The sequence below is a fragment of the Amblyraja radiata genome, chromosome 8 (genome assembly GCF_010909765.2).
Source record: "Amblyraja radiata isolate CabotCenter1 chromosome 8, sAmbRad1.1.pri, whole genome shotgun sequence".
NCBI lineage: Eukaryota > Metazoa > Chordata > Chondrichthyes > Rajiformes > Rajidae > Amblyraja > Amblyraja radiata.
The window spans coordinates 74,532,096-74,558,679 of record NC_045963.1 but is presented as its reverse complement, the minus strand read 5'-3'; the positions used below and the strand labels follow the sequence as shown (position 1 = coordinate 74,558,679).

At 45.8% G+C, this 26,584-nt stretch overlaps 1 protein-coding gene and 1 long non-coding RNA gene across 3 annotated transcripts in view; one reads left to right on the top strand and one right to left on the bottom strand.

The window, feature by feature from the left end:
• plcb4 (phospholipase C beta 4) overlaps positions 1–5,989 on the bottom strand; it is a 445,314-nt gene extending 439,325 nt beyond the window's left edge. For both annotated transcript variants that reach the window (XM_033026236.1, XM_033026237.1), the window contains exon 1: positions 5,535–5,989. The gene's annotated coding sequence lies outside the window, so the exon portion shown is untranslated. The remainder of the gene's footprint in view (positions 1–5,534) is intronic.
• On the top strand, positions 2,182–26,018 carry LOC116976391. Its single transcript, XR_004412945.1, has 3 exons — positions 2,182–2,314; positions 19,152–19,154; positions 25,981–26,018. It is a non-coding gene; the product is annotated as an uncharacterized LOC116976391 (long non-coding RNA).
• The last annotated feature ends 566 nt before the right edge of the window (positions 26,019–26,584 follow it).

The window sequence follows — 26,584 nt, the reverse complement described above, 5'->3', positions numbered from 1 at the left end:
ATTAACACAATCCCACACTGGGGACAATTTTTACATTTATACCGCTGCGCCACCCAGCAGGGGTTTGAGCAACAGTTTTATTTGGCACAGTGAATAATGTTATTGGTTAGTTTGGATCCACCAAGGCCTCCTCTACCCTCATCTACTGCATCCATTGTCCCAGATGTGGGCTCCTGTACATCGGCAAAACCAGGCGTAGTCTCACCGAACGTCTCACCGAACACTTCCGTTCTGTCCGCCGAGGCCCACGGGATAGGGTGGCACAGCGGTAGAGTTGCTGCCTTAAGGGCCTGTCCCACTTAGGCATCATTTGCGCGTTACGCAGGTGGCGCGCGAGGATTTTGAGAATCCCAAAAATCCTGGGGCGCCGCGCGCTACCGCACGTCACAGCCTACGCCACCGCGTCTCCCCACACGCGCGTCACTACGCGTAAATTATGTTGCGTAAATGACGCGCAAATAACGCCCAAGTGGGCCAGGCCCTTTTACAGCACTCGCAGCACCAGAAAACCCAGGTTCGATCCTGACTACGGGTGCTGTCCGCGCGGAGTCGTACGTTCTCCCCGTGTCCTGCCTGGGTTTTCTCCGAGAACTTCGGTTTCCTCCCACACACTCCAGCATTCTGAGTCTATCTTTGGTATCAACCAGCATCTGCAGTTTCGTGTTGTTTCAGGGAATCCCAGATGGTGGTTTACAAATCTATGATAATCATTATTTATTTCTATTATTTATGCATCTCGCTTTCAGGGTAATCCACCTATCACTATTTGGCTGACTAGCGGATGAACTGAAAATATCAGAGTTGCGCATTTTAAATGTAATTTACAAGTAAACAAGCAAAATATAGATTGCCCAGTTAAAGATTTAATAGTAATTTAATAGAAAAATAGCTCTCACTACAAAGTCAATTGGATAGCCGGACAAACCCATTTTGGCACATACTACTGTATTTTGAGAGCAAACAGCTGGAAACAGATGAATTGTGATTTTGCCAAAATTCACAAGTCCTGTGACAGATTGAATTATATGTAGAAAGATGCTTCTATTTAACGAGGACATGTGTCCCAGTCTGCTTGAGTTGATCATTGTTGCACATCTCTTTGACCTCGGCCGCGGAAATTATTCAACAGACGTGCGGGGAACCCGGGAGGGGTGGTGCGGTGGGAGCGGGCGACCGGTGGGGCACGAAGGCGAGGAGAGGAACAACGGCTCGCCGGACGAAAGCAAACAGTTTCCATTGACACCAGGCCAATTACACCACAAACCTGCACGTCTTCAGAGTGCGGGAGGAAACCGAAGATCTCGGAGAGAAACACACACTGTCACGGGGAGAACGTGCAAACTCCGCACAGAGAGCACCCACAGTCGGGATCGAACCCGGGTCTCTGGCGCTGTAAGGCAGCAACTCTACCGCTGCGCCAACGTATGCAAAAATTTGGCTGTACCTCGGTACATGTGCTAATGAAGAGCCATTCAACCCCAAGGGTTCCTGACAGCCCATCGGTCAATGTCATCTTATTTGTATTGATCCCAGCTCATACTTTATTAGGATTAACTTCCTTTGGTGGATCAGTGGGGAGGAGGGAAAGACAAACAAAATCACACCACTGATCGCACCACATTTTAGGTTAATATGTCAAGAAAATAGGAAAGCACTGCACCAAGATGTCAAGATTGTCAATAGGCAAAACACATTTCACATCTTCCAAAATCCTTCAAAACCTAACATGGACAGCAGACAAAATGTAGACGGCAAATGCTGGTTCACACCAAATATAGACACAAAATGCTGGAGTAAAAGGCGTCCCACTTGCGCGACCTTTACAGGCGACTGCCGGCACCCGTGACAGGTCGCCAACATTTTCAACGTTGAAAATTCAGCGGCGACCAGAAAGATGCTACGACTCTTTGGCGGCCTCTAAACGACCATAGGACGACAGATGGCACAATGGGCTAAGTGTTCGGCTGGCAACCGGAAGGTAGCTGGTTCGAATCCCGCTTGGAGTGCATACTGTCGTTGTGTCCTTGGGCAAGACACTTCACCCACCTTTGCCTGTGTGTGTGGATGTAATTATGTGAAGCACTTTGGGGTCAATGCAAGTTGACTAAAAATGTGCTATATAAATAAAGAAATTTAATTTAATAGGAGACCTCCCACGCCCATACAGCCTCTACTCCTATGGCCGTGAGATGTCTCCAAAGAGTCATAGCGGTTTTTTTCTGGTCACTGCTGAATTTTCAACGTTGAACATTTTGGCGACCTATCACAGGTGCCAGCGGTCGCCTGTGAAGGTCGCGTAGGTGGGACAGACCCTGTACTCAGCGGGACAGGCAGCATCTCTAGAGAGAAGGAATGGGCAACGTTTCGGGTTGAGACCCTTCTTCAGACTGAGAGTCAGGGGAGAGGGAGTCTAAAGAGATAGGGAAGGGTAAGGTGTGAAGGTGATGATCGAGGAAATGTAGAATGGTTCATTGTTAGCTGGGGTAAGGTGACAACGGGGTGGAAGATTGCAACCTTCACGTGGTCCGCCCCGTTTCGACTAATGCAATCAACTCGACGTGCACAATAGAACAAGTTGTCCAACAACTTTAGGCTGTGCACACCACACGAAAGAAGAAGAAGCAGAAGAAGCAGGTGACAACGAGGCATACAATCAGTAACTCAGCAGGTCAGGCAGCATCTCTGGAGAAAAGGAACAGGTGATGTTTCGGGTCGAGACCCTGGGTCAGAGGAGAGAGAAATAGACGGTGATGTAGAGAGAGAGAGAGATATAGAACAAATGAATGAAAGATATGCAAAAAAACTAACAATGATAAAGGAAACAGGCCATTGTTAGCTGTGGTCTATGTGAAAACGTGTTGCAGCCAATGAGACTCAACAAGACGAGTTTGAAACTAGCATGACTAGGGTGGGGGAGGGATGGAGGGAGAGGGGATGCAAGGGTTATTTGGTGAGAGAAATCAATGTTCATACCACTGGGCTGTAAGCTGCCCAAGGGAAATATGAGATGATGCTGTTCCTCTAATTTGCGCTGGGCCTCACTCTGACAATGGAAGAGGCCCAGGACAGAAAGTTCAGTGTGGGAATGGGCAGGGGAGTTAAAGTGTTTGGTAACCGGGAGATCAAATAGCCTCTGACAGTGGTACCCGAGATACACACACACACACACACACACACACACACACACACACAAAGTGCTGGAGTGTATCTTATGAACAGCACTCATTCCTAAATGCGGCAATCAACTACAAGGCATTTACATACAACATTTTAAAGCTCAGATATTTTTCTTATAACATCCAGGCAGCAAAGTATGCAGACTTGTGTCCTTCCTTCAGAAAAAGCAAATGACTTGAAATGCATCTTTACGTAATATTCAATTTTAATATTTTAAGCAGGAACGTGTGGGTAGGAACTGCAGATAGACAGAAAATACTGGAGTAACTTAGCGGGACAGGCAGCATCTCTGGATAGAAGGATTGGGTGATGTTTCGGGTCGAGACCCTTTTTCAGTCTCAATCCGAAACGTCACCCACTCCTTCTCTCCACAGAGCTGCTGCCGGTCCTGCTGAGTTACTACCCAGTGGTATGAATATTGATTTCCCCGACTTTCATTGTCCTCCAGCATGTTGTGTCTATCTACAGTACAAACCAGCATCTGCAGTTCCTTCCTACATATAGCAGGTCAGGCAGTAACCCCTTCCATTGCACTGCTTTCCCTCATTCTTCTACCCCACCCCCCCCCCCCCCCCCCCAGTCATCCTACTAGTTCCACTGTTCGCTTCCCTCTCGTTGTCACCTCTTCCCCAGCCAACAATGGTCCATTGTGGGCTCCAACCTTCCTTGGTCATCTGTGGCCTGCCCTGCTTTGTTCTGGCCTTTTCCCCACCTCTATTTCCCCCACCCACCCCCCTCCTCTCCCCGCTACTTTCAGTCTGAAGAAGGGTCCCTCCCCGAAACGTCACCCATCCCTTTTCCCCGCAGATGCTGCCTGTCCCGCTGTGTTACTCCAGCACTTTGTTATTTTACTTTGAAACATAGAAAATAGGTGTGGGAGGCCATTCGGCCCCTTCGAGCCAGCACCGCCATTCATTGTGATCATGGCTGATCGCCCCCTGTCAATAACTCGTGCTAATGGTGCAAAATTCTGGGAGCAGATTAAAAACAAAACGCTCCGAGTGCTAGCTGTGTCTGGGAAACCGAAACACTGAAAAATGCAAAGCTTTTAAGGAAGATGGGACACAAAATGTCAAGAGTACCTCAGCGGGACAGGCAGCATCTCTGGAGAGAAGGAGTGGGTGAGGTTTCGGGTCGAGACCCTTCTTCAGACTGAGAGTCAGGGGAGAGGGAGAGACCGAGATATGGAAGTGCAAGGTGTGAAAACGAGACATGAAAGGGGACGCGGATCACAAGAGAAATGTAGGTTTTAAGGAACCCAGATATTAAGGAGACCACACCAAACAAGGCAGTAATGCAAGATCAATAAATAGACGTCCTAATGATAAACATTGAGGCCGCACCTCAGCCACCAGAAGCCAAAAATACTGCTTACACTGTACAACATTTCTCACACTTCCTTATCTATGTATCTCCCCTGACTCTAAGTCTGAAGAAGGGTCTCCACCCGAAACGTCACCCATTCCTTCTCTCCAGAGATGCTGCCCCTGTCCCGCTGAGTTACTCCAGCATTTTACGCGTTTGCTTTCGGTTTAAACCAGCACTTCCTCCCTGCACACTGTGCCAACCGGTTTCTTCACGTCGTTAACGCCATGCAGCCCATGCCAAAACACAAGCATCTTGCAGCAAGTTCAACTCCACCACCTCCCCCAGCCAGAGCCTCAAGACAACTTGGGGGCAGGTCCCATGATTACACATCTGAAGACTAGACACACACACACAAAAACGCTGGAGCAACTCGGCGGGTCAGGCAGCATCTCTGGAGAGAAGGGGAATATATAGGTGACGTTTCGGGTCGAGACACTTGTAAATTAAATAGCTGCTCAGCTTTCCAGCCAGTTTGCGTGCGACCAGAATATGATGGTGTGTAGACCAAAACTAGCCAGGAAACAACTAATGGGATTTTTCTTCCCCCCTCCCTTCCCCTGCGCTCTGTATAATAAGTCTATATCACACCATCTGATGCATACCACACTTTGGCTGTCCTTGAAACAGCATTGATGTATAGATTGATAGAGAGGGAGAGAGAATGGAGAATAAAATGATACATTACAGCATTGTACTTTCGCCTCGTCTGTTCCGACAGCGTGGAGCTATCTTCGAACCTGTCAAGACACCGCTTCCCCTATGTTGTATCTTCGGCTTAGCATTGATACATATATTATGTATGGGTTGTTTTTTTTAAATAACAAAACAAATCACTCAAAGATAGAAACACAATCTCACTGTTTTTGATTTACCGTGAAATAGCTTCAAAGAACAGCTGGGGGGAGAAAGAAAAAAACACACACACACACATGCACTGATACATTTTTTGCTTTTTAAAACAAAAAAGAAAAAAAAAGTAATTTTCTTACATCAATCAGACTGGAGACGGTAGGCGTATTCCAGAGACCGGGTTGGATGTGTGTATCAGTCTGTGTCCCTCGGTTTCTAGTCATCTCTCTTCATTGTTGTTATGTAGACACTTTTTTTTTTAAAACTTCCTTACAAAGCACTCCTTTTCCCCCTCCCTCTCTCAAATCAAATAAAAACAGGCGAAATAATAAAAGGACACCGCGCAGACATTAAAAAAAAAATGGGAAAGGGCAGCTTCCTTCTCGTCTCCAGTGTAAAAATGCAGCAAGATTGGAAAAAGAAGGGAGACAAGAGGCAGAGAGGAAGAGGCAGCGAGGCTGGCAGGCAACACCGCCGGGCCAGGAGCTCGCAATCCCGGGCTGGAAGCCTCGATAGAGCCGGGGAGGGGGGGAGGAGGAGAGAGCAGTATTACAACCGGCTGCTTCTGAGTCGGGGAGGAAAAAGCAAAGAAAAGGTTTGCAAACTAAAGAAGAAAGAGAGAGAAGGGGTGGGGGAGAGAGAGAAAGAGAGGGGGGGAAGAGAAGCGTTGCTGCTGCTGTTGTTGCTGCTGCTGCTGCTGCTTCTGCTACGCGTGCATTACCAAGGTTAATTCAATCCTCAATCCCCTCTCCCTCTCTCTCTCTCTAAACTCCTCCTGGTCGCTGCGAAGCTTGCAGGCAGAAATGGGAAGTGGAACAAAAAGGCCAATTGGATGCCCGGCATGTGATCTTTGTTAGCTGGGGGAATACGGACGTCACGTCTTTGCTTTGCAAGGATCAATGGGTATGTAGCTGAGGTTGTTCCTGCATGATCTTGAAGCCATGAAGCAAGCGCTGTACCAGTAATTCACCGAATGCTATAATCATATCTCAGTGAACACCACCAACACACAGCGCTAATGAGAATGCTGAGAATGCAGCAAGATTTTATTTATTTATTTTGCACAGTTCTCGTTTTGCACATTTAAAAAAAAATTCTCAATAAAGTTTATTAGAATTTTAAATTAAAAACATTCCAGTCATTACAAGTTAATGGGTTTTTTTACAGCCAACTTATTGAATGGGAGGAACAATGATTTGACGCCTTTTTTTTTGCTTGGGGAAAATTGAGGAATATTAGAAACCTGGAAAATAGGTGCAGGGGTAGGCCATTCGGCCCTTCAATATGGCAAGCCCATCGTTGGCTATGGAAGGTGTGAGCTCAAGATAAACAATGTGGAGAACTGTCGAACTGGTAAATCAACTAGGGTTCAACATAGACATAGAAATAATAGACAACAGGTGCAGGAGTAGGCCATTCAGCCCTGCGAGCCAGCACCGCCATTCAATATGATCATGGCTGATCATCCAAAATCAGTACCCCGTTCCTGCTTTCTTCCCATATCCCTTGATTCCGTTAGCTCTCTCTTGAATACATCCAGTGAATTTGCCTCCACTGCCTTCTGTGGCAGAGAATTCCATGGATTCACAACTCTCTGGGTGAAAAAGGTTTTCCTCATCTCTGTCCTAAATGGCCTACCCCTTATTCTTAAACTGTGACCCCTGGTTCTGGACTCCCCCAACATGGGGGACATCTTTCTTGCAGATATTAAAGATCTGGTCCTGTGAGGCTGCTTTAGCTAATGTGGTATAGAGGGAATCCCCCCACCCCATTTCTGTTGTGTTTTTTGAACCAACATCATTCAAGGATCCAATCCCTCCACGAGATGAACATAGAGAAGTAGACACAGAGTGCTGGAGTAACTCCGCTCCAGAACCAGGGGGCACAGTTTAAGAATAAGGAGTAAGCCATTTAGAACGGAGACGAGGAAACACTTTTTCTCACAGATAGTGGTGAGTCTGTGGAATTCTCTGCATCAGAGGGCGGTGGAGGCAGGTTCTCTGGATACTTTCAAGAGAGAGTTAGATAGGGCTCTAAAAAAATAGTGGAGTCAGGGGATATGGGGAGAAGGCAGGAACGGGGTACTGATTGTGGATGATCAGCCATGATCACATTGAATGGCGGTGCTGGCTCGAAGGGCCGAAAGGCCTACTCCTGCACATATTGTCTATTGTCTAACTCAGCGGGGCAGGCAGCATCCCAGGAATCTCAAGACCCGACCCGAAACGTCACCAATTCCTTCTCTCCAGAGATGCTGCCTGTCCCGCTGAGTTACACCAGCATTTTGTGTCTACCTGCAGTTCCTTCCTGAACATAGAACAGTACTGGAGGGGAAAAAAACCATAGCGTGTGGAAACAAAGAACTGTAAATGCCGGTTTACACCAAAGATAGACACAAAGTGCTGGAGTAACACAGCGGGTCAGGCAGCACCTCTGGAGAAAAAGGAATAGGTGACATTTCGGGTCGGGACCCTTCCTCCATTGCCAGAGTGAGGCCGCACACAAATTGGAGGAACAGCACCTCATATTTCGCTTGGGCTGCTTGCAACCCAGCGGTATGAATATTGAATTACCTAATATCTAACATCTAATTTTAAGTCTGAAGAAGGATCTTGACCTGAAACGTCACCTATTCCTTCTCTCCAGAGATGCTGCCTGTCCCGCTGAGTTACTCCTGCTTTTTGTGGCGGTCTGCTAATTCTAAGTAACTTCTTCATACACACACCTTTCACCTCTCCCGTTGCATCCTCCCTCCAATAGCAGGAAGGATATTCTTGCTAATGCAGCGTAGGTTCACCATAATAATTCCCGGGATGGCGGGACTTGACAATAGACAATAGACTAACATATGAGGAAAGAATGGGTCGACTGGGCTTGTATTCACCGGAATTTAGGATGAGAGGTATTCTTATAGAAACACATACAATTCTTAAGGTTCACAACTCTCCGGGTGAAAAAGGTTTCCCTCATCTCAGTCCTAAATGGCCTACCCCTTATTCTTAAACTGTGTGACCCCTGGTTCTGGACTCCCCCAACATGGGGAACATCTTTCCTGCAGATATTTAAGATCTGGTCCTGTGAGGCTGCTTTTGCTAATGTGTTATAGAGTCTGAAGAAGGGCTTCGACCCAAAACGTTGCCTATTTCCTTCGCTCCATAGATGCTGCCTCACCTGCTGAGTTTCTCCAGCATTTTTGTCTACCTTCGATTTTCCAGCATCTGCAGTTCCTTCTTATACAATTCTTAAGAGATTGGAAAAGGCTAGATGCAGGAAAAATTTCCCCCATGTTGGGGGAATCCAGAACCAGGGGTCACACAGTTTAAGAATAAGGGGTAGGCCATTTAGGACCGAGATGAGGAAAAACTTTTTTCACCCAGAGAGTTGTGAATCTGTGGAATTCTCTGCCACAGAAGGCAGTGGAGGCCAATTCACTGGATGTTTTCAAGAGAGAGTTAGATAGAGCTCTTAGGGCTAAAAGAATCAAGGGATATGGGGAGAAAGCAGGAACGGATTACTGATTTTGGATGATCAGCCATGATCATATTGAATGGCGGTGCTGGCTCGCAGGGCTGAATGGCCTCCTCCTGCACCTGTTGTCTATTGTTTCTATGTCTATGTTGAACCCTAGTTGATTTACCAGTTTGACAGTTCTCCACATTGTTTATCTTGAGCTCACACCTTCCATAGCCAACGATGGACTTGCCAAGCACCGCCCTGCATGAGGTCATTTGTGGCCGGCCCAGAATAGTCCTCGCCTCCCGCTCTTCACTTCCCCTCCCCCCACCCCATACATTCAGTCAGAAGAAAGGTCCCGATCCGAAACACCGTCCATCCTTTTTCACCAGAGATGCTGCCTGACCCACTGAGTAACTCCAGCACTTTGTGTCTTTTTTCTCTCTAAACCAGCATCTGCAGTTCCTTGTTCCTACATACGACAGTACAGCACAGGGACAGGCCCTTCGGCCCACGATATCTGTTCCATACATGACGCCAGGTTAAACTAATCTCTGTCTGTACGTGATTCATATACCTCCATTGCCCACGCTTCCATTTGCTTATCTAAAAGCCTCTTAAGACGACACCATCGCATCTGCCCCCACCACTGGCCCAGTTTCAGACACCCGCTACTCACTGTAAAAAAAACTCAACTCCTGCCAAGTTCATGTTATCGGAACAGAATTAGGCCATTCGGCCCATCGAGTCTGCTCCCCCATTCAATCATGGCTGATCTATCTATCCCTCTCAACCCCATTCTCCTGCCTTCTCCCCATAACCTTTAACTCAGGGGATGATCAGCCATGATCACATTGAATGGCGGTGCTGGCTCGAAGGGTCAAATGGCCTCCTCCTGCACCTATTGTCTATTGTCTATTGTCTAACTTGGGCGGTCATGGTGGCACAGAGGTAGAGTTGCTGCCTTACAGCAAATGCAGCGCCAGAGACCTGGGTTCGATCCTGACTACATCTGCTGTCTGTACGGAGTTTGTACATTCTTAGATGACCTGCGTGGGTTTTCTCCGAGATCTTTGGTTTCCTCCCACACTCCAAAGATGCACAGGGTTGTAAGTTAATTGGCTTGGTAAATGTAAAAATTGTCCCTAGTTGGTGTAGGATAGTGTTAATGAGCGGGGATCGCTGGACGGCACGGACCCGGTGGGCCGAAGGGCCTGTTTCCGCGCTCTATCTCTAAACTAAACTAAACTAAAGGCAGCAGGGAATATGGGGCACCAGTAGGTTGAAAGGGAAGATAGGAACTAAAATAGACACAAAATACTGGAGTAACTCAGCGGGACAGGCGGCATCTCTAGAGAGAAGGAATGGGTGACGTTTCAGCTGGAGACCATTCTTTAGACTGAGATTCGGGGGAGAGGGAAACAAGAGATATGGAAGGGTAAGGTGTGAAAACGAGAGATCAAAGGGGCAGAAGTTCAAGGAAAATGTAGAATAGATCATTGTTAGCTCGGGGAAGGTGACAACGAGGCACACAAAGTAAAATTTGATCAGGAGGACTGTCAAACTAGTTGGAGAACTAGGATGGGGGAGGGATGGAGAGAGAGGGAAAGCAAGGGCTACTTGAAGTTAGAGAAGTCAATGTTCATACCGCTGGGGTGTAAGCTGTTCCTCCAATTTGCCAGGCTCCGGCTGAGACAATAGACAGTAGACAATAGGTGCAGGAGTAGGCCATTCGGCCCCTCAAGCCAGCTGATCTATCTTTCCCTCTCAACCGCCATTCAATGTGATCATGGCTGATCATCCCCAATCAGTACCCCGTTCTTGCCTTCTCCCCATATCCCCTGACTCCTATTTTTAAGAGCCCTATCTAGCTCGCTCTTGAAAGCATCCAGAGAACCCGCCTCCACCGCCCTCTGAGGCAGAGAATTCCACAGACTCAGCATTCTGTGTGAAAAAGTGTTTCCTCGTCTCCGTTCTAAATATGGGGAGAAGGCAGGAACGGGGTACTGATTGGGGATGATCAGCCATGATCACATTGAATGGCAGTGCTGGCTCGAAGGGCTGAATGGCCTACTCCTGCACCCCATTGTCAATTTGGATTTTTAAATGGTACTTTTAACCAGAGCTGTGAAGTCGATACCCAAAACACCCAACTCCGACTCCTTGATTTCTTGTGTATCCAACTCAGACTCCGACCCCTAGGTATAATAATTCTAAATCTGCTATGATGACATTACACAAGATGGCATTTCATAAGAACTACATGAGTCATCAGGCTGCATTTTAATCCCATGTCCTTAAAAGTTTTGAGTCCAATCGTTGCAGCTATGCTATTGTGGCTTTTTTATTGTTTATTCTTGAAAAAAAAACCATGATTCATTATGTTAAAAGGAAAAAAAAAATTTACATATAGGACTATGACCAAATTAAAATTCCATGGAATTAAATAAAAATTTTCATTCTCTTGGATGGAAACAAATCATATTGAATGGCGGTGCTGGCTCGAAGGGCCGAATGGCCTACTGCACCTATTTTCTATGTTTCTATGTTTAAGAAGCGGGATTTTTTTTCCGATTTACGTAGTCTCTGAAATTTATGTTCAGGTCGTAGTCGGGACATTTTTACTGACTCCATCAGTACCAAAATTGCTCCGATTTCGACTCGACGACTCTGACTCCACAACCCTGCTCTTAACAGTAGTTTAGCTGCAGGCTACAAAACGAATCTTGCTGTTTCAATAAGCAACTGTTACTTTCAACGGCAATTACATCCCAATGTTTCACCTGTTCTATATTTCACCCTGATGTTTATATTCCCCCCCTCCAGACCAGCTATAATTTAAATAAACTGTCTCTTATGTAACATGACCTTTTAAAAGTTTTCCTCAAATCCTGTTGTTGACTTTATAATCATTACATCTTCAATGGTTCAATTCAAATTCACAAACCAAACTCTCTTGTTAAAGCCTCCTCCCGTTGATGTTGTCCAGGGACCCCGACAATCCTTTCAGGTCAGGCAGAGGTTCACTTGCACCTCCTCCAACCTCATCTACTGCATCCGTTGTTCAAGATAATAATAATAATAATGGATGGGATTTATATAGCGCCTTTCTAATACTCAAGGCGCTTTACATCGCATTATTCATTCACTCCTCAGTCACACTCGGTGGTGGTAAGCTACTTCTGTAGCCACAGCTGCCCTGGGGCAGACTGACGGAAGCGTGGCTGCCAATCTGCGCCTACGGCCCCTCCGACCACCACCAATTACTCACACACATTCACACACAGGCAAAGGTGGGTGAAGTGTCTTGCCCAAGGACACAACGACAGTATGCACTCCAAGCGGGATTCGAACCGGCTACCTTCCGGTCGCCAGCCGAACACTTAGCCCATTGTGCCATCTGTCGTCCCAATTTATGGATGTGGACTCTTATACATCAGCGAGACCAAACCTAGACTGTGCGATCGTTTCGCTGAACACCTTTGCTCAGTCCGCCTGAACCTACCTTATCTCCCGGTTGCTGGACACTTGAATTCTCCTTCCCATTCCCTCACTGACCTTTCTGCCCTAAGCCTCCTCCATTGTCAGAGAGAGGCTAAACGCAAATTGGAGGAACAGCATCTCATTATTTCGCTTGCCCAGTGGTATGAATATTGAATGTTTAAGAAGGAACTGATTCCTGGGATGTCAGGACTTTCATATGAAGAAAGACTGGATAGACTCGGCTTGTACTCGCTAGAATTTAGAAGATTGAGGGGGGATCTTATAGAAACTTACAACATTCTTAAGGGGTTGGACAGGCTAGATGCAGGAAGATTGTTCCCGATGTTGGGGAAGTCCAGAACAAGGGGCCACAGTTTAAGGATAAGGGGGAAATCTTTTAGGACCGAGATGAGAAAAACATTTTTCACGCTGAACACCTGAGAGTGGTGAATCTCTGGAATTCTCTGCCACAGAAGGTAGTTGAGGCCAGTTCATTGGCTATATTTAAGAGGGAGTTAGATGTGGCCCTTGTGGCTAAAGGGATCAGGGGGTATGGTGAGAAGACAGGTACAGGATACTGAGTTGGATGATCAGCCATGATCATATTGAATGGCGGTGCAGGCTCGAAGGGCCGAATGGCCTACTCCTGCACCTATTTTCTATGTTTCTATGTTTCTATGAACTGCAGATGCTGGAAAATCGAAGGTAGATAAAAATGCTGCAGAAACTCAGCGGGTGAGGCAGCATCTATGGAGCGAAGGAAATAGGCAATGTTTCGGATCAGAGTCTGAAGAAAGGTTTCGACCTGAAACGTCGCCTATTTCCTTCGCTCCATAGATGCTGCCTCACCAGCTGAGTTTCTCCAGCATTTTTGTCTACCTGGTATAAATATTGATTTCTCTAACTTCAGGTAGCCCCGGCATTCCCTCTCTCTCTCTCTCTCTCTCTCTCTCTCCCTCCCCCACCCAAGTCGCACCAGCTTCTCATTTTCATCCAACAAACAGCTAACAATGGCCTGTTTCCTTCATCATTGTTATTTTTTGCATATCTTTCATTCGTTGTTCTTTATCTCTCTACATCACCGTCTATATCTCTCACTATCCTTTTCCCTAACTAGTCTGAAGAAGGGTCTGGACCTGAAACATCACCCATTCCTTCTCTGCAGAGATGCTGCCTGTCCTGCTGAGTTACCCCAGCTTTTTGTGTCTATCTTCTCTTATTAAATATTAATCACAATGGTTCTCATCATCCCATCGTTTCCTGTTATCCAGCCTAAATAATGTGGTTATGGAGCTGTTTAGAACGGAGATGAGGAAACACTTTTTCTCACAAAGAGTTGTAATTGTGGAATTCTCTGCCTCAGAGGGCGGTGGAGGCCGGTTCTCTGGATGATTTCAAGAGAGAGTTAGATAGAGCTCTTAAAGATAGCGGAGTCAAGGGATATGGGGAGAAGGCAGGAACGGGGTACTGATTGTAGATGATCAACTATGATTACTGTGAATGACCCCTAGTGAGACCACACCTGGAGTATTGTGTGCAGTTTTGGTCCCCTAATTTGAGGAAGGACATTCTTGCTATTGAGGGAGTGCAGCGTAGGTTCCCAGGGTTAATTCCCGGGATGGCGGGACTGTCATATGCTGAGAGAATGGCACGGCTGGGCTTGTACACTTTGGAGTTTAGAAGGATGAGAGGCAATCTCATTGAAACATATAAGATTGTTAAGGGTTTGGACACGCAAGAGGCAGGAAACATGTTCCCGATGTTGGGGGAGTCCAGAACCAGGGGCCACAGTTTTAGAATAAGGAGTAAGCCATTTAGAACGGAGACGAGGAAACACTTTTTCTCACAAAGAGTGGTGAGTCTGTGGAATTCTCTGCCTCAGAGGGCGGTGGAGGCAGGTTCTCTGGATGCTTTCAAGAGAGAGCTAGATAGGGCTCTTAAAAATAGCGGAGTCAGGGGATATGGGGAGAAGGCAGGAACGGGGTACTGATTGGGGATGATCAGCCATGATCACATTGAATGGCGGTGCTGGCTCGAAGGGCCGAATGGCCTACTGCTGCACCTATTGTCTATTGTCTATTATCAAATATGGATCAGAGGCGCAGCTGGTAGAGTTGCTGCCTCACAGCGCCAGAGGTTAAATCCTAACGTCGGGTGCTGTCTATGTGGAGTTTTCACGTTCGCCCTGTGCAACCGCATGGGTTTCTTCCGGGTGCTCCGGATTCATCCCACATCCCAAAGACGTACAGGTTTGTAGGCTAACTGGCTTTGTAAATTGTCCCAAGTCCACGCCAACCAGCGCCAACACTACTAACATTATCCCACGCACACTTGGGAATAATTTGCAATTTTACCGAAGCCAATTAACCTACAAACCCGCAGGTCTTTGGTGTGTGTGGGAGGAAACCGGAGCACCCGTGGTCTGTTGAGAATGATAACATCTGTACAGACAGCACCCATAGTCAGGATCGAACCCGGGTCTCTGGCGCTGCAAGGTAGCAACTCCACCGCTGCTCCTCCTGGATAATCTTATTCCAGATTATCCACAGATTCCAAAGTTTGGCAGAGATAGCAAAAGATTCAACACTCACAACTGTGAGAGCGATACAAGAGGCCACGGGGAGATGGGGGCAGGGGGTTGGATCAGAATCGGAAAGGCTTTTTGGAGGAAGAGCTAACCTTATGTCAAGACAAGTGTCAAGAGTGTTTTATTGTCATGTGTCCCAGATAGGACAATGACATTCTTACTTGCTGCAGCACAACAGAATATGTAAACATAGCACACAACGGGAGAGAAAACAAAGTTTAGTGTGTGTATGTGTATATCTTATAGAAACTTACAAAATTCTTAAGGGGTTGGACAGGCTAGATGCAGGAAGATTGCTCCCGATGTTGGGGAAGTCCAGGACAAGGGGTCACAGCTTAAGGATAAGGGGGAAATCCTTTAAAACCGAGATGAGAAGAACTTTTTTCACACAGAGAGTGGTGAATCTCTGGAACTCTCTGCCACAGAGGGTAGTCGAGGCCAGTTCATTGGCTATATTTAAGAGGGAGTTAGATGTGGCCCTTGTGGCTAAGGGGATCAGAGGGTATGGAGAGAAGGCAGGTACGGGATACTGAGTTGGATGATCAGCCATGATCATATTGAATGGCGGTGCAGGCTCGAAGGGCCGAATGGCCTACTCCTGCACCTAATTTCTATGTTTCTATGTTTCTATGTGTACACACATGCACACATACTCAAAGAATAAACAAATATAGTGCAATAATAATATTAATCTGTTGTAGTTCAGAGCTTATTTGTTGTTGTGTTTAATAGCCTGATGGCTGTAGGGAAGAAGCTGTTCCTGAACCTGGTCGTTACAGTTTTCAAGCTCCTGTACCTTCTTCCTAATGGCAATGGTGAAATGACTGTCTGTCTGTCTGTCTGTCAGAACTGCAGATGCTGGTTTAAATCGATGGTAGACACAAAATGCTGGAGTAACTCAGCGGGACAGGCAGCATCTCTGGAGAAAAGGAATGGGTGACATTTCGGGTCAACACCCTTCATCAGACATGTATCCATCTATCTCAACACACACACACATCCATATACAGATCCATATAACTAAACAGTAAACTATATACACATTTACATATACATATACACTTACATGGGTATAGACATATGCACACACACCTATATAAATATAATATACACATACATACATATACACACAAAAATACGTAAACACACATGTATGCATGTATACATACACACATTCATATATATTACACATATGTACACACGTATATACGTGTTAGTGTATATGTGTATATGCATATATACATCTTGATGGTATAATTTAAATATATGTCAATAAATGATACTTTTTTGTGCCATTATTTCAGAAGCAAATAAGTAAAAAATCATTGGCCATTGCACCCATTTTAACTGCTGTCAATGGCCAGTGATGCTTCCCTCTTGTCTTAGGCCAGGGTTGCTCGGGAGGGTTTCAGGCCTACAACAGCTACCGTGGCTAATGTCGGGATGGCGGGACAGTGTTGCCGAGCGATGCCTGGTGCTGCCATTCCCCAACAGAGGGAGCTCCACACAGCAGTACCAGGAGTGTCCCGGGTCATCCTGAATAAGGATAGTGACATAGTTGTTTCATAGTATCTTTAGTATTGAAGAATATTTGTTTGACTTGTATTATGGAGGTGGTTTAAAAAAAAAAATGTAGCGTGTATTTAGCTGAAGCACCCATTAATAGAAATCTATCAATTTTAAAATTGATAAACATTTTTTAAAAAATCAGAATATTTGCCTCCAATGCAGAGTTAATAAATGGGAATAAAATAGAAGGCCTTTACTCATCTTCTTCTTCTTCTTCTTGTGAATGAAACATAAACCAAAGGAAAAGTTAGATCTCAAGCCGGGTGTTGAGCAGCCAGGTTGTTGTGTCTGTTGGCGTCAATGTCTGCCAGGCCCTGACATAGCTCCATTTGGTGGGTGGTAGAGCGGGCACCCAGAGATGACATGGTTTGGCTGTCTGTTGTACTGCTCCGCATTCACAGGCTGGGGACATATTTCTGTACATATTTCTGTAAATAGAGTCATAGAGTGACACAGTGTGGAAACAGGCCCTCTGGCCTAACTCGCCCACACCGACCAACAATGTCCCAGCTACACTAGTCCCACCTCCCTGCACATGGTCCATATCCCTCCAAACCTGTCCTAGCCATGTGCCTGTCTAACTGTTTCTTAAGCATTGGGATGGTCCCTGCCTCAACTACTGTACCTCCTCTGGCAGCTTGTTCCATACACCCATCACCCTCTGTGTGAAAAAGTTACCCCTCAGATTCCTATTAAATCTTTTCCCCTTCACCTTGAACCTATGTCTTTGATTCCCCTACTCTGGGCAAGAGACCCTGTGCGTCTGCCCGATCTATTCCCCTAATGATTTTGTACACCTCTCTATAAGATCGCCCCTCATCCTCCTGCGCTCCAAGGAATAAAGTCCTAACCTGCTCAACCTCCCCCTATACCTCAGGTCCTGTCGACATCCTCTTAAATCTTCTCTGTACCCTTTCCAGCTAAACAACACCTTTCCTACAACATGCTGCCCAAAAACTGCACACAATACTCTAAATGTGGCCTCACCAACGTTTTGTTTAACTGTAACACGACCTGGAGAGAAGGAATGGGCGATGTTTTGTGTCGTGACCTTTCTTCAGACCCAAAATGTCTCGACCAGAAACGTCACCCATTCCTTCTCTCCAAAGATGCTGCCTGTCCCGCTGAGTCACTCCAGAATTGGTGTCTTTCTTCCCAGCCTGCTCAACCTCTCCCTATAGCTCACACCCTCTAGTCCTGGCAACTAGATTTATTTATTCAAATAATTGAATTAATTATTTTTGGTTTAAAAAATAAAGTGTCCCGGGTCTGTTGTACAACCCCACGCTGAAGCCAACAATACATGAAGAATGGAGCATTGTCATCTGTATAGTATGGATGCTCTACAAGAGAAAACAAGGATCAAAATTGTCGAGAGGATGTTTCCTTTAGTGGGAGAGTCTAGGACCACTGGTCATAGCATCAGAATTAAAGGACATTCTTTTAGGAAGGAGATGAGGAGATTTAGTCAGAGGGTGGTGAATCTGTGGAATTATTTGCCACAGAAGGCTGTGGAGGCCAAGTCAGTGGATATATTTAAGGCAGAGATGGATAAATTCTTGTTTAAGAAGGAACTGCAGATGCTGGAAAATCGAAGGTACACAAAAATGCTGGAGAAACTCAACGGGTGCAGGTGCATCAATTTATAGATGCTGCTGCACCCGCTGAGTTTCTCCAGCATTTTTGTGTACCATGGATACATTCTTGATTAGTACGGGTGTCAGGGGTTATTGGGGGAGAAGGCAGGAGAATGGGGTCAGGATGGAGAGATAGATCAGCCGTGATTGAAAGGCGGAGTAGACTTGATGGGCCGAATGGCCTAATGCTACTCCTAGCACTTATAACTGACCCTATGACCTAAAATTTCTATTACATATTATTGCCTTTAATGATCCACTGACAATCTGAAATCATATGAGATCATTTTAACCAACCTGTGGGGAAATTGATCAGGATCCATCAATATCTCACCATATCTTTGAGGTTACAAATGACCCACATTTCATTCACGGTGTTCTACACGTTGAGAAAAGGAGGCACAACAGAGTCTGATGAAGGGTCCTGACCCGAAAAATCATCTGTCCATGTTGAGTCTGAAGAAGAGACCAACCCAAAATACCGACTTTCTATCTTCTTTAGAGTTTACAAAGATACAGCATGGAAACAGGCCCTTCGTCCCACTGAGTCCGCGCCGACCAGCGATCCCCCCGTACACTAGCACTATCCTACGCACTCGGGGAAATGTACAATTTTTACTGAAGCCAATTGACCTTGCAACCTGCACGTGTTTGGAGTGTTGGAGGAAACCGGAGTGCCCGGGGAAAAGCTACGCAGGTCACGGGGAGAACGTGCGAACTCCGTACAGACAGCACCCGTGGTCAGGACCGAACCCGTGTTTCTGGGCACTGCGAGGCAGCAGCTCTACCGCCGCACTACTCGGCCACGAGGGCCGCACAGTGGCATGGCAGTAGATTCCTTCTATCCAGAGATGCTGCCTGTCCCGCTGAGTTACACCAGCGTTATCTCCTATCATCTTCATCTGTCGAAAATACAATGTCGGGAGATGAAATGAGACTTTTCAAGGGCAGAAAGTTTGCAAAAGTCCTCTAACACGTCGCATGTTAAGACTTAAAACTTTAAGACTATTTAATAATGGCAGAAATAGTTAGTAATTGGGATTTTGGTCAATTTAGGGCGTGGATGGGTGGGGGTTGTTAGGCCGGAGAAAGCTGTAAATAGCTCCCCTGGTGGAGGATTGGGGACATTACAGGCTGGGGCAGATTAATGCGATGTACTACAGAAGTATGTACTCCGTAAAATAAGTTTGAAGTTGGTGCCTGGCCTGCCTCATTACGATGATAAAATCTAAGTCGTTGCATTAGATAATTACGAAAAGTTTACAACCTGGAAATAGGTTGGGGTGGCACAACTAGAACTCTTAGAAGGATGAGGGGGAAACCTCATTGAAACTTACCGAATAATGAAAGGCCTGGATAGAGTGGTTGTGGAGAGGATGTTTCCACTAGTGGGAGAGTCTAGGACCAGAGGTCACAGCCTCAAAACAAAAGGACCTACCTTTAGAAAGGAATCGAGGAGGAATTTCTTTAGTCAGAGGGTGGTGAATCTGTGGAATTCATTGCCACAGACGGCTGTGGAGGCCAAGTCAGTGGATATTTTTAAGGCTAATATTGACAGATTTTTGATTACTACGGGTGTCAGGGGTTATGGGGAGAAGGCAGGAGAATGGGGTTGAGAGGGAGAGATAGATCAGTCATGATTGAATGGCAGAGTAGACTCGATGGGCCGAATGGCCTAATTTTCTTCCTATCACTTGTGAAACCTGGAAAAGTATTGAGATGGGCAGCATTTATAAACGATCGTGAATATGGGACAGGCAGGAACATTGACGAAGCACACAGAAATGATGGAAGAGGTAAGTAATGAATTATGCACCGATGGAAACTTGGAGTTGGTTAAAATGTTAACCATAGAAACGAGAGGTTGCAGGAAAACAAGTGAGTTATCGCAAAAGCCATCTTTCTGATCGTTCAAACGTTGCGATTAATGGGAACTTTTTGTGCTTTATTTGCTTTAGTGAAACATTAGCAGTTCTTCAATTGTACTTCCAGCACGGAAGCAGGCCCTTCGGCCCAACTCGTCCATGCTAGCACACATGTCCCAGCTTATAAGTCCCATTTCGCCTATTAAACCTTTCCCATCCATGTACCTAGAGACCCGGGTTCGATCCCGGCTACAGGTACTGTCTGTACGGAGTTTGTACGTTCTCCCCGTGACCCGCGTGGGTTTTTCCCCCCGAGATCTTTGGTTTCATCCCACACTCCAAAGACATGCAGGTTTGTCGAGTAATTGGCTTGGTATGAATGTAAAAACTGTCCCTAGTGTAGGATAGTGTAAGTGTGCGGGGATCGCTGGTCGGTCCAGACACGGTGGGCCGAAGGGCCTGTTTTCCCCACAGTATCTCCAAAACTAAAAACTAAAACCTGTCCAAAGGTTTTTAAAATGTTGTTATTGCACCCTGCAACATCCTTGTAAATCTTCTCTGCACCCTTGTAGCTCACATAGCACTTCTAATAACCAAAAATTAACAAGAAAAATATATATTATAAAATTTACAGATACTGGAAATCTGAAGAAAACACAGTTTTTGCTGAACAAAATGTAGCAGGTCAGATATCATTTGTGTTCTAATGAGCGGCACAGACCCAAAACATTACAGCGCGGCACGGGAGGGGCAGCAGGTAGAGCCGCTGCCTCACAGTGCCAGAGATCTGGGTTCGGCCCTAACCTCGGGTGCTGTCTGTGTGGAGTTTGCACGTTCTCCCCCGTGGGCTTCCTCCGGGTGCTCCGGTTTCCTCCCACATCCCGAAGACGTGTGGATTTGTAGGTTAATTGCCTTCTGAAAAGTGCCCCTGGTGTGCAGGGAGTGGATATAGAAAATGGGATAACTAGTGTGAACTGGTGATCAATGGTCAGGGCGGACTCGTTGGGCCAAAGGGCCTGTTTCCATGCTAAAATAAACTAGTTCCCAGTTCTCCGACCAGGCTGACTGTCTCCGACTACATTTTATCTCCGTACCGCCCACTCCCCTGACATCAGTCTGAGGAAGGGTCTCGACCCGAAACGTCACCCAATCCTTATCTCCAGAGATGCTGCCTGTCCCGCTGAGTTACTCCAGCATTTTGTGCTTACCTTCGATTTAAACCAGCATCTGCAGTTCTTTCTTGAACATAGACTGTTCTTCATTCCACAAATGTTGTCTGATCCTTTGTTAGATCACAAATGCTGAATAACCAGGTGATTTTTCCAGCATTTTCCATTTTCCGTTAATATAATCCAAGGCTTTATTTTAAGAGGTGTTTAGGATGCAGTGGTTGTTGGGATGAGAACCCAAGTAGAAATAAGAACCGAGTACAAATCTGAACACATTAAAAGAAGGATGGATTACAATAAGTTTAAGAAAGAACTGCAGACGCTGGAAAAATCGAAGGTAGACAAAAATGCTGGAGAAACTCAGCGGGTGAGGCAGCATCTATGGAACGATGGAACAGGCGATGTTTTGGGTCGAGACCCTTCTTCAGACTGATGTGGGTGGGGTGGGGGGGGGAGCTGGAAAAAGAAAGGAAGAGGTGCAGACAGTGGACTGTGGGAGAGCTGGGAAGGAGGGAGAAAGCAAGGACTACCTGAAATTGGAGAGGTCAATGTTCGTACCGCTGGAATAATAGGCGACGTTTCGGGTCAAGACCCTTCTACAGACTAATATAGGTGACGTTATATACCAAGCCGTGGTATAGGTGACATTATAAAACCAATACGTGGCTGACCATCGATTAGATTCTCTAACACTTCACACCAATCCAAGCAGAAAGTCATCTCAAAAGTCATCTCAACGACCTCCTCTGGCAGCTCATTCCATACACCCACCACCATTTCTGTGTAGAGAAGTTACCTCTCAGGTTCCCACTAAATCTTCCCCCCCCCCCCCCCCCCCCCCCTCAGCTTAAGCCTTTGTCCTTTTTTAAATTAAAAAATATATTTTTTTATTAGAAGCAATTGTACAAGAATAAAACATTCGGCATATAAAATTATACAGTTATTGTACAGCTTGAATTTTAACCTTTAAATAAGAGAAAAGAACAAGAAAAGAAAAAAGTGAAAATTGAAAAGATAGGACCCTTGGACTACCAAAGTAGTGTGGCCAATGAGTGAATAAAGATATAAGAGAGGAAAAGGGAAAAAAGAAAAAAAAGAAAAAAGTGGAGATATACTGTACCTGCCCCTCTTCCCCCCCCCCCCCCCCCCCCCCCCCCCCGCCCACCTCACCCAACCCATAGTTGGATTTAAATCCAAATTTGTGTTGTGCCATACTATCCGTAAGAATTCGGTAAAGGGTGTCCAAGCCTTTGTCCTCTTGTTTTCAATTTCCCTACTCTCGCTAAAAGATTGTGCAGTAACCCTATCAATTCCCCTCATGACATTATACACCTCTATAAGATCACCGCTCATCCTCATGTGCTCCAAGGAATAAAGTCCCAGGCTACCCAACCTTTCCCCATAGCTCAGACCCTCAAGTCCTGGCCACATCCTCGTAAACCTTCTCTGTACAGGGCCTGTCCCACGAGGGTGATTTTTTAGACGACTGCCGGCGACTACCACAATGGTATTCACCAAAGTCAGCACCAGCGACAACCTACTCCATCCTGGCAACAACCTACGACAGAAAAAGACAAGCTACGACAAGCCCACGGTCGCCGACTGCCGCCAAAAAGTTTTGAACATTTCAAAATCCAGCGGCGACCAGAAAAACGCTATGAGTCTTTGGGCGACTGAAGAGACGACTCTCGACCGTGTGGCGACAGCCTAGTCGCCTAAAAAATCACCTAAGTGGGACAGGCCCTTACCCTTTCCAGCTCGACAACATCTTTCCGATAACATGGTGGCCAAAATCTGACACTGTACAAATGTAAATGAGACATCTAAGCTGCAGTACTCCATGTAAACACAGGGGCTAACCGCACTCAGCCACATTAACCAGCAGAAGAGGATTGCAAACACCATCATGTGATAGGAGCAGAATTAGGCCATTCGGCCCATCAAGTCTACTCCACCATTCAATCATGGCTGATCTATCTCTCCCTCCTAACCCCATTCTCCTGCCTTCTCCCCATAACCTCTGACACCCGTACTAATCAAGAATCTATCTGTGTCTACCTTAAATATATCCATCGACTTAGCCTCCTCAGCCTTCTGTGGCAAAGAATTCCACAGATTCACCACCCTCTGACTAAGGAAATTCCTCCTCATCTCCTTCCTAAAGGAACGTCCTTTAATTCTGAGGCTATGACCTCTGGTCCTATACTCTCCCACTAGTGGAAACACCCTCTCCGTATTTATATTCATTTACAGGCTAGCTCAAAATGGCAAAAAGATAAGAAAGATCTTGGCCTGTGTTTTAGGAGGAGTTTTCAGCCATTTGGAACAAGTTCAGCTCACATCCATGCATGGTGACCTTTCTTCTCAGAATTATATTATATTAAAATTAACTTCAATATTTGGAAACATCTATAAGCATATACATTAGTTGTGAACAAAATAAACATAGTTTGGAATGCTAGAATATTTTATAATTTCAGACAACAGTATCGTAAGATACGTCATTGTCCAGCTGCTATTTTCCAATTTTATCCATGACAACAGAACTATTTTGTTCTATTTTGAACATAGAACAATATTGAAAGTAGATACAAAAAGCTGGAGTAACTCAGCGGGTGAGTCAGCATCTATGGAGAGAAGGAATTGGCGACGTTTCGGGTCGAGACCCTTCTTCAGACGAACAATATTGAAAGTTCAGTGATTACCTTTACATAATATTCTTATCTTTATTTACTCATTTTCCAGGATCTCAGCAATACTGGTAACGTCAACATTTATTGCCTATTCTTGAACACCACACCATACTGCTTGGTTAGTTCGGGTGTCAAAGGTCTACGGGGAGATGGCAGGAGAATGGGGCCGAGAGGGAAAGATGGATCTGACATGATTGAATGGTGGAACAGACTTGATGGGCCGAATGGCCTAATTCTGCACCTTAACTCCTGCCCTCTGGTTTAGTTTACTTTAGTTTAGAGTTACAGCACGGAAACAGGCACTTCGGCCCATCGAGTCCGCACCGACCAGCGATCGACACAGCACACAATCCTATACACACTAGGAATCATTTAAAATTTTTACTAAGCCTATTAATCTACAAACCGTTATGTCTTTGGAGAATGGGAGGAAACTGGAGATGTGGATAACTCTGGGTTATAGGGAGAGGCTGGGACTCTATTCACAGGAGGATGAGAGGTGATCTTATAGAGGTGTATAAAATCATGGGAGGAATAGATGGGTTACATGCACAGATGCACAGTCATAGGACAGGTTTGGAGGGATATGGAACAAATGCTGGCAGGTGGGACCAGGGTAGCTGGGACATGTTGGCCGGTGTGGGCGAGTTGGGCTGAATAGCCCGTTTCCACGCTGTATCACTCTATGACTCTATCCCGGAGATAACCCATGCAGTCACGGGGAGAATGCACACATTTCGTACAGACAGCACCCATGGCCAGGAACGAACCCGGGTCCCTGGCGTCGTGAGGCAGCATCTCAACCACTGTGCCACCGTGCCGCCCACACTGATGGGCCGAATGGGCTGATTCTTCTCCTTAAACCTCTGCCCCCTGGTTCTTGAATCCCATACTCTGGGTAAAAGACTCTGTGCATTGTGCAAGACTTGTACAACCCAGGTCTTAGTTATCAGCATAGACGCGGAATAGTTGGCACTGTCGCGATAAAACAAAAACACACAGTTCTTGGCAAAATAACTCATTTATTAAAATAACAACAGCTGCATTTTTCAGATGCTTCTACATTTAACTAGAAACTAGAGGAAATATTGTAAGCTATTTAAAAAAAAAAGTCTAAAATGATGACTGCATCAGCAATTAGATAATATGCAGGAACACATTGGGAGTTTTCATTCAGTTCTGTAAAAAGGTATTTATTAACTTCTCACAACTACAAATACTGCAGAGAAACAAAGCGGTAGCTTTTTCAATGCAAGGGGACTTTCCAATTAAGTGCTGTACTTTTCGAAAAGGATTTCTACCACAGATGAACAATTGAAGGTTTCATTCATGAACGGGGAAGACAAGTGTGGTTTCTAGGTTAGATTGTGTGGCACGGTGGCGCAGCAGTAGAGCTACTGCCCCTGTCCCACTTAGGAGACCTAAACAGCAACCTCTGGTGACCTTGCCCGCCACCCAAGGTTTCCATGAGATCCGCGAGTCACGGCGCCAGGCGGTGGAGGGCTCTACCCGAGCCAGCTGCCTGCCCCTTTTCCGGGGTTATGTCCGTGCCCGGGTGGGGTTAGAAAGGGAATACGCCCTGTCTACGGGCACCCTGAGGGAGTTCCGGGACCGCTGGGCTCCGCAGGGTGTTGAATGTATCCTCAATAAGGATTGTAACATAGTTGTATAGTAGTTTATTATGGATACATGTTTGCATTGTATTATGGTGGTGGGTTCTGGCTTGTTTTATTGTAGTGTAAATATTATTTTTAATAATTGAATAAATATTTTGATTTAAAAAAAAAAAAAAAAAAAAAAAAAGGTTTCCATGAGGTCACCGGAGGTTTTGGTCACTCTCTCCCTAATGGTCGAAAGTGGTTTCCGCGGTGATCGAGGCTTCATCTAGGTTGCTGCTATTTTTTCATCGTGATTAAAACCGGACTCGACTAAAAATAGGTTGCCGTTTTAAAAATCGATCATTTTTTAGTCGCAGGTCTAGTCGAAGCCGGTTTTCTTCATAGTCGAGGAAGGTTTTCAACATATGCGTGGGAGGTGGTAGGAGGTTGCGGGTCACCTTGACCTTGATTTTTTTTGGGGTGGCGGACAAGGTCACCAGAGGTTGCTGTTTAGGTCTCCTAAGTGGGACAGGGGCTTCAAAGCGCCAGAGACCCGGGTTTGATCCTGACCTGTCAGTGCGGAGTTTGTATGTTCTCCCTGTGACCGCGTGGGAAATTCCCCACACTCCAAAGACGTTCAGGTTTGTAGGTTAATTGGCTTGATATAAATGTAAATTGTCCTTAGTGTGTGTAGGATAGTGTTAATGTGCGGGGATCGCTGTGCGGAGTGGACTCGGTGGGCCGAAAGGCCTGTTTCCGCGCTGTATCTCTAAACTAAATTAAATTATGTTTTGAAATGAATCCCGGATGGCTTAACGGTGGAATCTATGAACAAAACAATTCTCACAAAGGGGGAAAATAGAATTCAGTTTAGTTTATTGTCACGTGTACCGAGGTACAGTGAAAAGCTTTTTTATTGCATGCTAACCTGTCAATGAAATGTCTATGCAATCGAGCTGTCCACAGAGTACTGATACAGGATAAAGGTAGTACTATTCAGTGGAAGATAAAGTCCAGTAAAGTCCAATAAAATATAGTTCTAAGGTCTCCCATGTGGTAGATGGCAGGTCAGGACCGCTCTCTAGTTGGTGATAGGATGATCCAGTTGCCTGATAACCTCTCCTGTCACTGAATCT